This window comes from Phyllobates terribilis, unplaced genomic scaffold, assembly GCF_046119375.1.
Source record: "Phyllobates terribilis strain yellow unplaced genomic scaffold, ASM4611937v1 Scaffold_46__1_contigs__length_10046794, whole genome shotgun sequence".
In the NCBI taxonomy this organism is placed as follows: domain Eukaryota; kingdom Metazoa; phylum Chordata; class Amphibia; order Anura; family Dendrobatidae; genus Phyllobates; species Phyllobates terribilis.
Genome location: NW_027362806.1, coordinates 5,175,682 through 5,192,738, shown reverse-complemented (window position 1 = coordinate 5,192,738; position 17,057 = coordinate 5,175,682).

Sequence of the window (17,057 nt, the reverse complement as noted above, 5' to 3'; positions counted from 1 at the left end):
ACAGCAGAGCTCAGACGACCATGACAGCCGCCACCGACTGACCAGACAAAGCCTTCACAGCAGAGCTCAGATGACCATGACAGCCGGCACCGACTGACCGGACAAAGCCTTCACAGCAGAGCTCAGACGACCATGACAGCCGGCACCGACTGACCGGACAAAGCCTTCACAGCAGAGCTCAGACGACCATGACAGCCGGAACCGACTGACCGGACAAAGCCTTCACAGCAGAGCTCAGACAACCATGACAGCCGGAACCGACTGACCGGACAAAGCCTTCACAGCAGAGCTCAGACGACCATGACAGCCGGCACCGACTAACCGGACAAAGCCTTCACAGCAGAGCTCAGACGAGTCTCATCCCTATTGTTATTTCGTCCATGTGTCGTCATCATGTCCGGATTTATCAGCAATGTACAAAAGGTAATGCGGTAAATAATGTAGACGTAACTGTAAGAAATGTATCTATGTAGGGTCAGTATGTATATATTCTGCACTGTATGTGTACATTTATAGAGATAAGTGATATAGTAACACTGCTCCGCACACCTAAAACACACGCGGCGCCGCACGCCTCGTACACACACGGCTCCGTACATCTCGTCCACGCGCGTCTTGGCTCCGTACACCTCGTACACACGCGGCTCCGCTCCGTACGCCTCGTACACGCGCATCTCCACTCCGTACGCCTCATACACACGCGACTCCGCTCCGTACACCTCGTACACACGCGGCTCCTCTCCGTACACCTCGTACACGCGCGGCTCCGCTCCGTACACCTCGTACACGCGCGGCTCCGCTCCGTACACCTCGTACACGCGCGGCTCCTCTCCGTACGCCTCGTACACGCGCGGCTCCGCTCCGTACGCCTCGTACACGCGCGGCTCCGCTCCGTACACCTCGTACACGCGCGGCTCCGCTCCGTACACCTCGTACACGCGCGGCTCCGCTCCGTACACCTCGTACACGCGCGGCTCCGCTCCGTACACCTCGTACACGCGCGGCTCCGCTCCGTACACCTCGTACACACGCGGCTCCTCTCCGTACACCTCGTACACACGCGGCTCTGCTCCGTACACCTCGTACACACGCGGCTCCTCTCCGTACACCTCGTACACGCGCGGCTCCGCTCCGTACACCTCGTACACGCGCGGCTCCGCTCCGTACATCTCGTACACGTGCGGCTCCGCTCCGTACGCCTCGTACACGCGCGGCTCCGCTCCGTACACCTCGTACACGCGCGGCTCCGCTCCGTACACCTCGTACACACGCAGCTCCGCTCCGTACACCTCGTACACACACGGCTCTGCTCCGTACACCTCGTACACACGCGGCTCTGCTACATTCACACTGTAAACCCCTCCTGACCCCACACATAAACTTCAGCTCATCCAGCACCATGACAACCAGCACAGCAGAGTCCTGCATCCACTGAGGCCCCTGATCATGTGACCCCTGACTCCTCCCCTCCTGTGACCTCATCACAGCTCCTGTGCGCACACAACAGCCATATATGTGGTGGCGGCTCTGCAGGTGGAGGTATGTGGAGACTCCATTATTCTCTACTAGCTATTGAACCTGTTCTACGCCCCGGTAGCGAGCATTTTTATTGGTATATGGCCTCCTGTCCTGGTATGTACGGTACCCTCAGCCCCACTATCCTGGTATGTGTGGCCCCCTCTTCCCTACTACGCTGGACACATACAAAAAATAAACCTTTATACTCCCCTTTATTCCCTGTGCTCCAGCGCTGCGGTGTCCCGTTCTGCCGGAGGCCGGGGGAGAAGTGTGGTGCCGGAGTACGCCCGTGCCGATACCGCGTTGTCTGGCGCCATTTTGCTGAAGACACGCTGCAAATGTGTCATCAGTAAAATGGCGCCGGATAGCGCTATGCGCATGCGCCAATTCCGACGCCTCACTCCTGCTTGTACTATATTGTATTGCTTGTATTATATTATAGATGTGGATTATTTTTTCCTCTTCTATGTCGCCTCCATACTCCGCAGCGCTGTACACACATTATTATCATCGTCCCCATCGGGCCTCTCTCTCCTTAGTCTTAATTCACACATGGTTACATTTGCCATAAATCCGTCTTCTTCATCTGTGTAATGATGTTTTTAATTCATTTTTAGGAATGTTTAACCCCTTGGCGTCTGGCGATTTAAAGTTTTTGTGCTTTAGAACTAAATTCACTTTAAAATGTAATGAAAAAAAGGAAAAAGCACTTCATTAAATGTCCAGTGTGAATGAGCGGCGATGTGATCCTCCCGGTTGGTGCGATACCAAAATTAAGAAGAATTTATTATTATTTACTGGTTAAAATAAAATTCTGAATTTGGGGAAGAAGGGGAAGGATTTTAATGTTTATTGTTTTTAATATATATTATATATATTATATTTTTTTATATTTTCAATTATTCCCCCTTTGGCCCCTGCTCATCCCCCCCCCCCCTCACCTCCATAGTGTTATAACCATCCATGGTGACCTAGATACCGGGGCTAGCTGGCACATTATATCCTGGGGTTATAAGCCCTAGCACGTGAGAAGCGTCCCATCCATAAAGGTCACCATCCACATTGGACTATAGTTGGCCGATCCCATCGATTCACCTAACAGTCTAATGTGTATGGGCGCTTTCCTAATCTTATGAATAAGATGATGTTGTAGAGAAAAGGATCTGAAACTTTGGACTTCTGAAGGCTGATTCTTTTGTTCACAGGGAGATCCATTTTCCTTTGGCTGCCTTATAAACATAACTGCGTTATTAGGCTTTAAAGCAGCCACTATTAACCCCTTGACGAAATACAATGTACTAGGTATGTCAAATGCTAGCTCCCTGACTTTAATGCAGGCTCGTAAGACAAGCCCGTGTCTTTGCCGGCAGATGATGGCTGTGATAATCAGCCATCATCTGACTCGCTGTTAATCTGTGACAGCGGCATTTACAACGAGTCAGCAGGGGGCGCGCTGTTCTAACTGCTCATCAGCGCTCCCGCAATGAGTAGGACACCGATGGGTCGTCGTGACAGCTAGGGGTCTGCTGAAAACCCTGTGCCTATCATAACGGTACTCTTGTGAAAGCCAACCCATGGCTGGCATTGATAAGATACTATGATTGTTGCTATACATATCAATACTGCGGCATTGCTGTATATAGCACAAGCGATCACATGATTGCAGGTTCAAGTCCCCTAAGGGGACTAAAAAGTCTTAAATATATAATATTTTTTTGTATGTTCAAATCACTATTAAAAATTAGGAAATACCAAATATGTGTATTTTTTTTATCGCTACATTTGTAAAATTCTTTGTAAGCGGGGGATTCTTCCACTGTGGGGTCCATGCATGGCGCTACACTTTGCCTAGGTTGGGCATGGTATTCTTCAACCACACTTTGTAACATCATGCCTTACGTTGTGATTATTTTCTATCTGTCCTTTTGTGGTTTTATGTTTCACAATCTTTGTGGTCTGTAGACAAATATGGTCATTTGTGATCGTTCTAATATATATTTGATATGGGTTGACATTATTCTGTTTACTACCATAACCTGTGGACTTATGACTGTATATCAAGTGTACAATATATAGTGTACAATTGTGGGTGCTATGCATTGACCTCTTTTTGTATCCACCTTTCTGGTTCCAGAAAAAAAGCTGTGAAAATTATATATTATCACTTGATTAAAGTATCTTAAATTGCACACCTTCTCTCCTCTTTTTTCCTTTTGTTATCCATGGTTGGAGTTTCATGTGCCTGGTGACCATATGTCCCTCAGACACATTTTATGGATTGTATGGAAATCTTATATCTAATATTTGTAAAAATCAGATCAAATGAATCTGATCTGTAAATGATGTAACGCGAAAAAAAATCAAACTCCAGAATTGCATTTTTTTGGCCACTGCAACAACCCGAAATTTTTTTTTAATAAGAGGCGATTAAAACATTGTATCTACCCAAAATTATATCAATAAAAAAATTGGCTAGGGGTGCAAAAAAATAAGCCGCTCACAGCTCCATATCCTGAAAATTGAAAACGCTATGACTCTTGAAAAATGGCGTCACAAGCTAAAGCTTTTTTACAAATTTCCGATTTTTTTTTCACCACTTAAATAAAACAAAAACTAAAACAAAAACTATGCATGTTTGGTATCTGCATAATCGTGCTGTCTGATAAATTAACGCTCTAAATAAGGCTAAGTGCCCACGATGCAGAAATGCACCGGATTTTTCCTGAGCGTTTCTGCATCTCCCTGGGAGAAAAAATGCATGCGAATTTTACATGCATTTTTTCAGCCAGGGACAAGCATTTTGCACATGCGATTTCGCGTGCGAGTTGTCAAACACTTTTCCAAGCAATTTTAGCATCCCTTGGAAAAGTGCTTGACAACTTGGTCATACTATATAAATCCATGCAACCGGCATGGATTTATATAGTATGACCAAGTTAAGTTAAAAAAAAGAGTAAAAAAAAACATTATACTCACCGTCCGATGGCCCCCGGTCTCCTTCTCCTGTGTCTTCAGCGGCGTAATAAGACCTTCCATGACGTCATTTAGTCATGTGATAGGTCATGCGACCGTCGATGTCAGCGGACGCGTGACCTGTCACATAACTAAATGACGTCATGGAAGGTCCTTTTACACCATCGCGAGCCACTGGAGAGACTGGACGCACCATACCGGAGACCGGGGGCCATCAGAAGGTGAGTATCATTTATTTTTTTTTTTTTACAGGTACTATGGTACCCATGTCTAGATGAGAGTCTCCTCTTCTCCAGACCCAGGTACCATCCGCACAGTGAATCACTTAATATCCGCATGTGCACATGTAGTCATGCAGATATTATGCGGTCCAATGCAATTCAATGGTGGCGAAAACGCTGCGATTACACAAAATTAATAGTAGTGCTGCGGATTTTTCCGCAATGATAATGCGCAGTGGAAATTCCCACAGCATGTGCACAGCACATGCGGATTATCATTGGGGAACATGGCTGACCTTCTACCAAGCGTTTTTTTTAAGCGTTTCCACGGCGAATTGCCGCTGCGGAAACGCTTAAAAAACACATAGTGGGCACAAAGCCTAAAAAAAAACAATTGCAGAATTTTGCTCTTTTTGCTATTTCCTAACACTTTTTTCACCACATTTTTTTCCCCACTATCGAGTATCACATGATAAAATGGATGGCGTTATTCAAAAGTACAACTCATCCCACAAAAAACAAGTACTCACATGCTTATGTGGATGGAAAAATAAAATAGTTCTGGCTCTTGGAATAAGGGGAGGAAAAAACAGAAAGGTAAAAACGGAAAGTCGTCTGGCCCTTTAAAGAGTTAAAGAAGGCGCAGGGGTTGTGTGTTCATGTTGGGATTGTATTTGTAATGTAGTCACGAACCCATGATTGAACAGACTACAGATATGGTAAAAAAAAACAAAAACTACTGAATAAATATGATAGCCAAGTGTACTAAATAGATCCTGTACCAGGACCAAGCATACTACCTAGATTCGGTATCAGGACTAAGCGTACTACTTTGATACAGTACCAGAACCAAGCTTACTACAGTACCAGAACTAAGCTTACTACACAGCTACAGGAACAGAACCAAGTCTATTAGAAGCAGACTGAAACAGAACCTGGGTTACTGTTGATATACCTATACAAAAGAAAGGTTACTGTATATATATGGTATCAATGAAAACTTACTGCGTAGAAATAATAACATATCCATACTCGCTATGTAGATACAATAACACAATCAAACTTGCTACATTGATACCACAACAATTATATAATAAAAAATGTGTGGCTTGGAAACTGCTGTCCTAATTGTGCTGCATTCAAGCAGCTTTGTGATAACAATAGCGAACATTACATGAGGGTCATAGTAAAGTCCCCACACACCAATTGTTTTTTTTTTTAATTCACCTAAAAAAATCTGATAGGTAATGTGTACATAAGTCTCTGAATCATAACAGTGGTAGTTTGGGAAGCTTGGGGACCCTGACATGATGGAGAGGAGATGACTTTAATGACAAGCTTATGAAAACATTATGTCTACATAACCTGCATTTTCTTACATCATAAGACACAATACATATATTCACATCATTGGTTTTTTCCTTTTAACATAATTGAGAAAGTGGTATCCTTTTTTTTTGTAGTAGACATATATATATATGTGTGTGTGTGTGTGTGTGTGTGTGTGTGTGTGTGTGTGTGTGTGTGTGTGTGTGTGTGTGTGTGTGTGTGTGTGTGTGTGTGTGTGTGTGTGTGTATATATATATATATATATATATATATATATATATATATATATATATATATACACATATATATATATATACACATATATATATATATATATATTAGTACAAACCAAAAGTTTGGACGCACCTTCTCATTTAAAGATTTTTCTGTATTTTCATGACTATGAAAATTGTACATTCACACTGAAGGCATCAAAACTATGAATTAACACATGTGGAATTGTATACTTAACAAAAAAGTGTGAAACAACTGAAAACATGTCTTATATTCTAGGTTCTTCAAAGTAGCCACCTTTTGCTTTGATGACTGCTTTGCACACTCTTGGCATTCTCTTGATGAGCTTCAAGAGGTAGTCACCGGAAATGGTCTTCCAACAATCTTGAAGGAGTTCCCAGAGATACTTAGCACTTGTTGGCCCTTTTTCCTTCACTCTGCGGTCCATTTCACCCCAAACCATCTCGATTGAGTTCAGGTCTGGTGACTGTGGAGGCCAGGTCATCTGGCGTAGCACCCTATCACTCTCCTCCTTGGTCAAATAGCCCTTACACAGCCTGGAGATTTGTTTGGGGTCATTGTCCTGTTGAAAAATAAATGATAGTCCAACTAAACGCAAACCGGATGGAATAGCATGCCGCTGCAAGATGCTGTGGTAGCCATGCTGGTTCAGTATGCCTTCAGTTTTGAATAAATCTCCAACAGTGTCACCAGCAAAGCACCCCCACACCATCAAACCTCCTCCTCTATGCTTCACGGTGGGAACCAGGCATGTAGAGTCCATCCGTTCACCTTTTCTGCGTCGCACAAAGACACGGTGGTTGGAACCAAAGATCTCAAATTTGGACTCATCAGACCAAAGCACAGATTTCCTCTGGTCTAATGTCCATTCCTTGTGTTCTTTAGCCCAAACAAGTCTCTTCTGCTTGTTGCCTGTCCTTAGCAGTGATTTCCTAGCAGCTATTTTACCATGAAGGCCTGCTGCACAAAGTCTCCTCTTAACAGTTGTTGTAGCGTTGTGTCTGCTGCTAGAACTCTGTGTGGCATTGACCTGGTCTCTAATCTGAGCTGCTATTAACCTGTGATTTCTGAGGCTAATGACTCAGATAAACTTATCCTCAGAAGCAGAGGTGACTCTTGGTCTTCCTTTCCTGGGGCGGTCCTCATGTGAGCCAGTTTCTTTGTAGTGCTTGATGGTTTTTGCAACTGCACTTGGGGACACATTCAAAGTTTTCTCAATTTTTCGGACTGACTGACCTTCATTTCTTAAAGTAATGATGGCCACTTGTTTTTCTTTACTTAGCTGCTTTTTTCTTGCGATAATACAAATTCTAACCGTCTATTCAATAGGACTATCAGCTGTGTATCCACCAGACTTCTGCACAACACAACTGATGGTCCCAACCCCATTTATAAGGCAAGAAATCCCACTTATTAAACCTGACAGGGCACACCTGTGAAGTGAAAACCATTTCCGGTGACTACCTCTTGAACCTCATCAAGAGAATGCCAAGAGTGTGCAAAGCCGTCATCAAAGCAAAAGGTGGCTACTGTGAAGAACCTAGAATATAAGACATATTTTCAGTTGTTGCACACTTTTTTGTTAAGTATATAATTCCACATGTGGTAATTCATAGTTTTGATGCCTTCAGTGTGAATGTACAATTTTCAAAGCCATGAAAATACAGAAAAATCTTTAAATGAGAAGGTGTGTGTATATGTATGTATATATATATATATATATATATATATATATATATATATATATATATATATAATGTCATACATATATGCAGACCTTATCCATACATACACCCACATATAGACAGGCTTACAGTATGACAGCGCCCACCATAAAGCTTCTTTTCTCATTTTTTACCTCGCAATTATAGAAATATGAGGCTGTCCTCATGCTCTAGTCAGGAGAATCGAGGCCAGTCCATGCATTGTAGTCTGTACTTGGACAGGTGAATGAGCCATAACAAGGTTGGTTTTATCCTCTTTGCTGTAATCTATAGGACACAGTTCAGACCGAACTTTCGTCAGTCCTCATAGAGCAGAGCTGCTTAGCACATGATACCAGTAGAGCTCACAGCATTAGAAATATTTATTTTTTTCTCCCACCACACATTCAAAAAACATCACGGAAAAAAGGTGGCCATATTTACCAAAAGCAAGATGCTGTTACACTGATTCACTTCTCACGGACAAGCCATGAGTTAGGACAGTCAAGGAATTCAAGGACAAGAGCCAGGAGGGTACATCATAAAAAGAGGGAAGAAACAATGGCCTAGTCAGGTCACAGTCCAGAGTCAGAATTCCAAAGTCAGCGTGTGTCAAAGCAAAAGGGGTAATACAAATGGGTAGTCAATAGGGAAAGCCAAGGTCCGGCAATAGAAGATCAGAATGTCTAAATTCAGAGCACAAACCACAGAGGGAACAAACCACATTGAGCTTTAAGCTACGACCGGCAGCTATCTGGGACTGACAGCTCAGCTAAGAAGCAGGTTAATCACTAGGAACAGGGAACACCTGAAGGAAACTCAGACTGGGAGGTGCTCAGATTGGATGGCTGAGCTGTCAATCAAAATACACGTCCCTGCACTAGATTGGACGACTGAGCTGTCAGTCACTACGTCCAAGACACATTGAGCGGAGGAATCGTGACAGACACAATATCAAATACACTGCAGGACACAACAGTCCCCATGATAAAGGCGGAAGCAGCACAGGTGCAAAATAGATGAAACAACCACTCACACACCGACGGTTCATGGAGGGGCGGCTGCCTAGTATTATAAGTGCACATGGATAAGGCCGATATAGAGCGCCAGTCATACAGATAAGTGAGGTACATAGTGTCTGGCCTATAACCTAATAGAAACGCTCACCACACACTAAACACTTGTACGCGCTCCATCCTGCAGGGTACAGCGGAGTCCTGCATTCACTGAGGCCCCTGATCATGTGACCCCTGACTCCTCCCCTCCTGTGACCTCATCACAGGTCCTATAATCACAGAACAGCCATATATGTGGTGGCGGCTCTGCAGGTGGAGGTATTTATTCATGTGGAGATTCCCCATTATTCTCTATATCGCCACCATATTCCATGGCGCTGTACACACATTATTATCACCGTCCCCATTGGGGCTCACACTCTCTTTAGACTTTATTCACACATTGCAATTGCATTTTGCAGCTACAAAAACAATTAGATTTCTACATTTGTGTGACCTCCCAACTTTCAAAGAATATAAAGAGGGGTAGATTGTACATCATGACAGCATCTTAGGCCACGTTCATAACCATTCCTCTAACCCCTAACCACACTCATGTACCATTTAATTCTACCCTGAACACATAAAGTAAATGGACGACCCCTTTAAGGCTGTGTTTACTGCTAAATCCATCCGTAGTTATGTTCCTTTGTAGAAATAGAGCAATGGAAAACAGACTGGGGACGGATTCATGACTAGATGCCCAGGAGCGGAGCCCGACTGTCCCCACTGACTATAATGAGCTCCGTCAACTTTCTCTCAAGGTTCCCATCATATTTTACACCTAAGTTGTTCTTGTTCTTATAAGTCCAGACTCAGACCGTCGCTTCGGTGTTCCTCTCTATCCTCTGCATTTCTTGTCGGTCTCCTCAGCGCTCCTCTTTACTCTCAGGCCGTCTCCTCAGCGTCCTCTTTACTCTCAGCCTGTCTTCTCAGTGCTTCTCTCTACACTCAGGACAACTCCTCAGCGCTCTTCTATATATGCTCCCAGGTCATCTCCTCGGGACCCCTCTCTGCCCTCAGTCTGTCTCATCATCGCTTTTCTATGCTCTCAGGCAGTCTCCCCAGCATTCCTTTCTGCCCTTAGGCCATCTCCTTAGCGCTCCTCTCTGCCCTCAGGCCATCTCCTCAGCGCTCCTCTCTGCCCTCAGGCCATCTCCTCAGCGCTCCTCTTTACTCTCAGACCTTCTCCTCAGCGCTCCTCTTTACTCTCAGGCCATCTCCTCAGCATTCCTCTTTACTCTCAGGCCGTCTCCTCAGCGCTCCTCTCTGCCCTCAGGCCATCTCCCCAGCGCTCCTCTTTACTTTCAGGCCATCTCCCCAGCGCTCCTCTTTACTCTCAGGCCATCTCCTCAGCGCTCCTCTTTAGTCTTAGGCCATCTCCTCAGCGCTCCTCTTTACTCTCAGGCCATCTCCTCAGCGCTCCCCATTACTCTCAGCCCGTCTCCTCAGCGCTCCTCTTTACTCTCAGCCCGTCTCCTCAGTGCTTCTCTCTACACTAAGGACAACTCCTCAGCGCTCATCTTTGCTCTCAAGCCATCTCCTCAGTGCTCTTCTATGCTCCCAGGCCATCTCCTCGGGACCCCTCTCTGCCCTCAGTCTGTCTCCTCATCACTTTTCTATGCTCTGAGTTTGTCTCCTCAGTGCTTCTCTCTACACATAAGCTGTCTCCCCAGTGTCCCTCTCTGCTCTCAGGCTGCCTCATTTGCATTCATCTCTAACCCCAGGCTGTCTCCTTAGCACTCATCTCTTCCTTCAGGCTGTCTCCTGAGTGCTCTTCTTTACACTGTCTGTCTCATCAGTGCTCCTTTCTACCCTCAGGTTATCTCTTCAGTGCTCCTGTCTGCTTTCAGGACCTCTGCTCAGCGCTCTGCTCTCAGGCTGTGTCCACAACGCTCCTCTCTGTATTCGGACCATCTCCTTTCTTCTCTGCTCTCTGGATGCTTCCTTGGGCCTAACCACAGGCCATCCCTTCAACACTCTATTTCACTTTCAGGCTACAGCATTGTTGTCTGTAGTAGGATGAAGTAGGTGCCGGGAAAAAAATCCGCGCTCCTCCGTAGCGAAGAAATTTGACGAGAGATTGTATAATTAAACAATCTTGTAGTTTATTGGTAAAAGCTATGATTACTACGCGTTTCATGGACATCCCGTCCACTTCCTCAGGTACATAGCTGATGTGGACTGATTTATCAAACGGTCTTATATACATAAAACCACACGTGGTAAAAAAAAAAAAAGCCTGCTGTTATTCTTGGCGCCAAGACCAACAAACGGTTTACAGAGAGACAGTGAAATTATTTATAAATAGATTAAATTAAATTATTGATCGACTAATTACACTCTTGTGGAAATAAAATTAAAACCATAGAACAAATAATTAAAATGACCTCTGACATGTAATCATCCAAATATATAATTACATTTATATTACAGCACATAGGATAAAACATTTGTAGTTGATCATGGACCGCAGTGTATGCGATCCCAAAGTCCTGGCTCTTTTGTATCATGTGTGAAAGATCAGAGAGTCCAGACCGCTCTGCCAGACCTCACACCTCGTCGGCTGACAGGCAGAAAACCAAGAGCTGAAGGAATGGCAGAAGGTGCAAGCCTGCTTCCAGTGTATTAGGTATGAGGTGTTTGTCAGTAAGGAAAGGGGGTGAAGGAGGGAGGACGGGCATGAGGAGATAACTGTGGACCACAAGTGTGTAAACTCCTGAAGGATTGGTTTATTACCATGTATTGAAGATAAGAGCTTCCAGATCGCTGCGCTGGATCTCACACTTCGTCGGCTGACTGACAGAGGACAGGGGACTAAAGGAATAGAAGAAAATGCAAACTAGTCTCCGTGTGAGGTACTAGTCTGCTAATGGTATATTGTGTATGTTATCAGTTATCATCCTACTACAGACAACCTTACAAGATCCCTAGGGATTCTGTGCTGGCTGCAGCCCTTCGTTACTAATTCTTACATGAGTTGTGCATTACACAACCCATAAAGGTGAGCACATTTTCTTTTTACCTATTTGGTTGTTGTTGAGCCTACCTCTTGGGAAGACATATCTCGACTTCCTGAAGAAGAAGCCAATAAATGGATAGAGGCAACAGAAATAGAAATAAAATCCATGCATGACTGAAAAACATGGACACTAACAGAATTACCAGAAGGAAGAAAAGCTATAGGATATAAATAGGTTTTTAAAGTAAATTACCAAACAGATGGCACAGCTGAACGATACTGAGCAAAACTCGTAGCTAAAAGTTATTCTCAAAAATATGGAGAAGACTATGATGAAACATTTGCTCCAGTTGTCAAACAAACATACTACAATAAGAACTTTGTTTGCAGTTGCAGCAATGAAACAAATGGAACTGAAACATCTGGATGTAAAGACAGCATTTTTGAATGGAAGTTTAACAGAAGTTATTTACATGGAACAACCTCCAGGATTCAAAGATGAAAGTAACCCAAACATGGTTTGCAAATTACAGAAAAGTATATACGGTTTAAAACAAGCTGCTAAAGTGTGGAATGATAAAATCACGGAGGTGCTCACAAATGAAAAATTTAAAAGAAGCAAATCTGATCCTTACCTGTACACAAAAAGACTAATGGACAGATGGATCTATGTACTCACATATGTTGATGACATTTTAGTTTGTTTTGAAAAAGAAAGGGATAAAGAGGACATACTAAAAATCCTGAATCAACATTTCGAGATCAAAGACTTGGGAAATGTGAAACAGTACTTAGGAATACAGATAGAAAGAGAAGAAGATGGAAGTTTCCTACTTAATCAAAATCGCATGATTCAAGACATAACCAAAACATTTGGATTGAAGGATGCAAAACCAGCAAAGTCTCCAATGGAAACTAATTATCTTAAAGAAATCAGTAGTGAGAAAAATGTGTTACCAAATAATGAAGAGTACACAATGGCGATAGGAAAATTACTGTATCTAGTGACTGTTACAAGACATTGCAGCAGCAGTAGGAATTCTGAGTAGAAAAGTGTCCAAGCCAAATAAAGCGGATTGGAATGCTGTGAAAAGAGTAATACATTATTTGAAAGGAACCAGCAATGTTAAACTGAAACTGCCTACAAGTGATAAATGCATTTTAACTGGATACGTTGATGCAGATTGGGCTTGAGATCCAATTGACAGAAAATCTACCAGTGGCTATCTTTTCTTTCTCTCAGGTGGACCAATTAGTTGGACTAGTAAAAAACAATCAATAGTAACGCTGTCATCAACAGAAGCAGAATATGCTGCAGCAGCACATTTCTTGAGGGACCATCAGGAACAAGGAATTCTGAAATTAGAATATTGTCCAACTGAAGATATGACAGCAGACATTTTCACAAAGGCATTGAATGCTGAAAAACATCAGAGACTAATGAAGGAATTGGGTTTGACTGAATAAGTCCTTACTGTTGAGATAGGGTGTTGGTATATGCAACAGTTGTGGACTTCTTTGTTTGTGTGAAGGAGGACTTTATGCTGATCTGACAGTAGATGGTGATATTGTGTAAAGTTTCCTTGTAAAAGAAAAAAGTCTCTTGTTTTTTTCTGTTTTGTTCTTACTTCCTGGTGCAGTACTGTGTGACTGTGCATTTTTTCCTTTACCTCATGTTCTGAGAAGTAAAAGCTTGTTATCCCATGTAATCTGCTCTGTGAAGTTTCTACCGTAACTGTGGGTATCCAGAAGCTGTGCAACAAGCATTCCTCTCTTTCCTCAGACCATCTCATCAGTGTTCCTCTCTGCTCTCAGGCCATCTCATCATTATTCCTGTCTGTCCTCAGGCTAAGGCTCATAACAACGTTGAACATCACGATGTGCCCTGGACCAGCAGCAGAGAGGAGTATCATAGAAGAGGTTTCCCTTTCAATCTTATGTACACAATCTATGAGCCTGTGTAGCAAATACTATAATCAGCATTACTCACCTTCCCCCTGCTCCAGTGCCGGCTCTCTACTGCTGCTCGGGTCTTGTTTATAGGCTGCTTTGGTGATGTCATGTCTTTAGCGTGTGTACCAACCGCAGGCAATCACTGAGCTCAACGATTCATACTGAATAAATTGGCATCAGTTCTGAGATCAGTGGTTGACTGCAGCGGTCTAATGCGCTACAGTTATAATGTCACCAGGGCTGAAAATTTAGTATCTAACAATTTTTTTGTGTCGCCATTTTTTGAGACCCGTAACGATTTTCATTCTTCCATCAATAGCCCGGTTTCAATGATTTGTTCTTGTTTTCTTTGCTTTTGTTGATACAATTTTGGAGGAAATATGACATTTTAATAGCTTTTTATTACATGGAATTGTGGTGACCAAAAACATTATTCCTAGTGTTTTGATTTATACCACATGGGAAAAAAATATTTCAAAATTTTATTAATTCAGGCAGTTACGTACATGGCAATACTGAATAATTTTTTCAATGTATTACATTTTGCTATTTACTTTGGGGGGAGGGGAATGATATAAACATTTATTGTTTATGTGTTTTTTTAATATTTTGTCTTTTTCACATATTTATTTTTCATTACTCTCCTTAGTTGTTCTGCCCATTTTTCCCCACAGTGCTATAACTATCTATAGTGCCATATAAGGTAATAGCCCCCCTCTCATTGCCATATACAGTAATGACCCTCATCTTTGTTACCCCCATAGTTTTAGTTCCCCACACCACTAATAGGGTTGTTCTTCTCTTTTGTTGTAAGATGCAAGACATGGTTGTAATCATTTATTTTTTGTAACACCAGAAATTAACACCTGAGCATGTACTGCACTCTGCTAGGTGCAACCATGTCAGTGTTTCTTTTTGTATTACCATATAAAACAGTGCACCCCTAATACACATTGCTTAAAACATATCATAATCACAATGGAGACAAGCTTCAGAATATTGCCAAACTATTTTCACTTTTTTTGCTTTGTCAGAGGTCAGATGTGGAATCCACATTCTATATATTGAAGGTTGATTCCTGAACATTGCACCCGTAGCTTATAGCAGTTGAGAATAAAAATGAGTTTTCTTGATCACTTTGAAACATACACTGTGTGCGCAATTATTAGGCAAATGAATATTTTGACTATATCATCGTTTTTATGCAGTTTTTCCAAATGCAAGCTATATAAATGTTTGTTTATTGGATGAAGTAGATCAGGTGATGTTTATTTGTGTAATGAGGGCGTGTAGCTTATGTAGGATATTGACACCCTTTATCAAGGGGGCAGAATTATTAGGCAGCTTACAGAATTTCAGCCTCCCTGGAGACAGGGCTGTGGAGTCGGTAAGCCAAACCTGCGACTCCGACTCCTCAATTTCCCTTACACCGACTCCGACTCCCACATATATTGCTTATATTTAAGTGAAAAATTTATTGTAGTACAATGGAACATCAGACATTTAATCATTTTTATGATACAATAATCAAGATATTTAGATAGAATATAATGATGGATAGCTAGAGGGATGGATAGATGGAGGGATAGAGTGTGATAGACAGCTACAGACAGCAAATAGTACATTGCACATATAGTTCACACACATTGTACAGAGAGCACATAATAATCACCTACAATATTAGCATTAGTTACCTTCTTGTGACAGAGATGAGCAGTAGTACTTTCACTTTCTCCAGCACGGGGCCCAGGAATCGGATCTTGTGCAGGGCAGGCACCCCTCCCCCTCCTCTCTCTGGTGAAGACGGCAGAAGACAGGACAGAGGAGGAGAGATTGCCCCCTGCAGTCTGGAGCCAGTGCAGGACGGGAGCACTGCAGCGTACAAGTGAATTTTGATAGGTGTGTACCCCTGCTTCTGGGGGGGGGGGCAACTGCCCCTCGCTGGCTACGGCCATGATTCACACACAGCGTTTTTGCGGATCCGTTTTTTGCAGTAAAATGCAGTGTCTCTGGGCATCCCAGCAAAGTCAGTGGGTTTCAAGATATGACATTTAGACACATCGGTTTGTGACGATCCGTTTTTGGGCTCAAAAACGGATCCTCACAAAGAATGAGCATGTCAGTTTGTTCGGCGTTTTTCTAATCTGCTTTTGCTATTGAAAACATTATCTATGAGCTCAAAAACCTTTCAGGTGATGCGTTTTTTTAAAAAAGCTGATGTGCTTTTGCAGCTGAAAAAGTATCCTCAAAAAACGCAGCAAAAACACCATGTGTGAATGTAGCCTTAGATCAGGAATAGAACAGCCATTTATAGGACATTTCATAACTTTCCCAAATTCCTATGAAAAAATATTCCCCACAAACTGCATTGATCTACTGCACCCAATTTATTATATATTTTAGGAGTCAAAGTCGGTCCATTTTATACCGACTCCGACTCCACCAAAATGAGCACCGACTCCGACTCCACAGCCCTGCCTGGAGACCCAGAAGAACTAGGTGTTCAGTGCTCAGAGACAAGGTTGAGGATGAATATCAACCACCACTGAACAAGACACAAGTGCAAACATCAAGACTTAACCAAAAGATATCTGAATACGGATTTTTTTAAAGGTTTTATGAACTGATGAGAGTGACTCTTGACGGACCAGATGGATGGGCTCTTGGCTGGATCGGTAATGGGCACAGACCTCGACTTCGACTCAGACGCCAGCGAGATGGAGTTGGGCAATGCTATGGGCTGGTTTAACTACAGATGAGCTAGTTGGACCTTTTCGAGTTGAATATGGACTCAAAATCAACTCCCAAACCTACTGCCAGTTTTTAGAAGACACTTTCTTTAAACAGAGGTACAGAAAAAATCTGCATCCTTAAAAAAAAAACAGGATTGTTCTGCGGGACAATGCTCAATCGCAGCATCGAAGTCTTCACTGCTCAGTACCCGGAAAGGCCTTAAAGATGAAAGAATAATGACATGGCCTTTTCCTCAATGGACCTAAACCTTACTGAGAACTTTCAAGCTTTTCTTAAACTCAAGATTTATGGTGAAGGAGAATAGTCCCCTCTCTGATCAGTGTCTGGGGCTGTG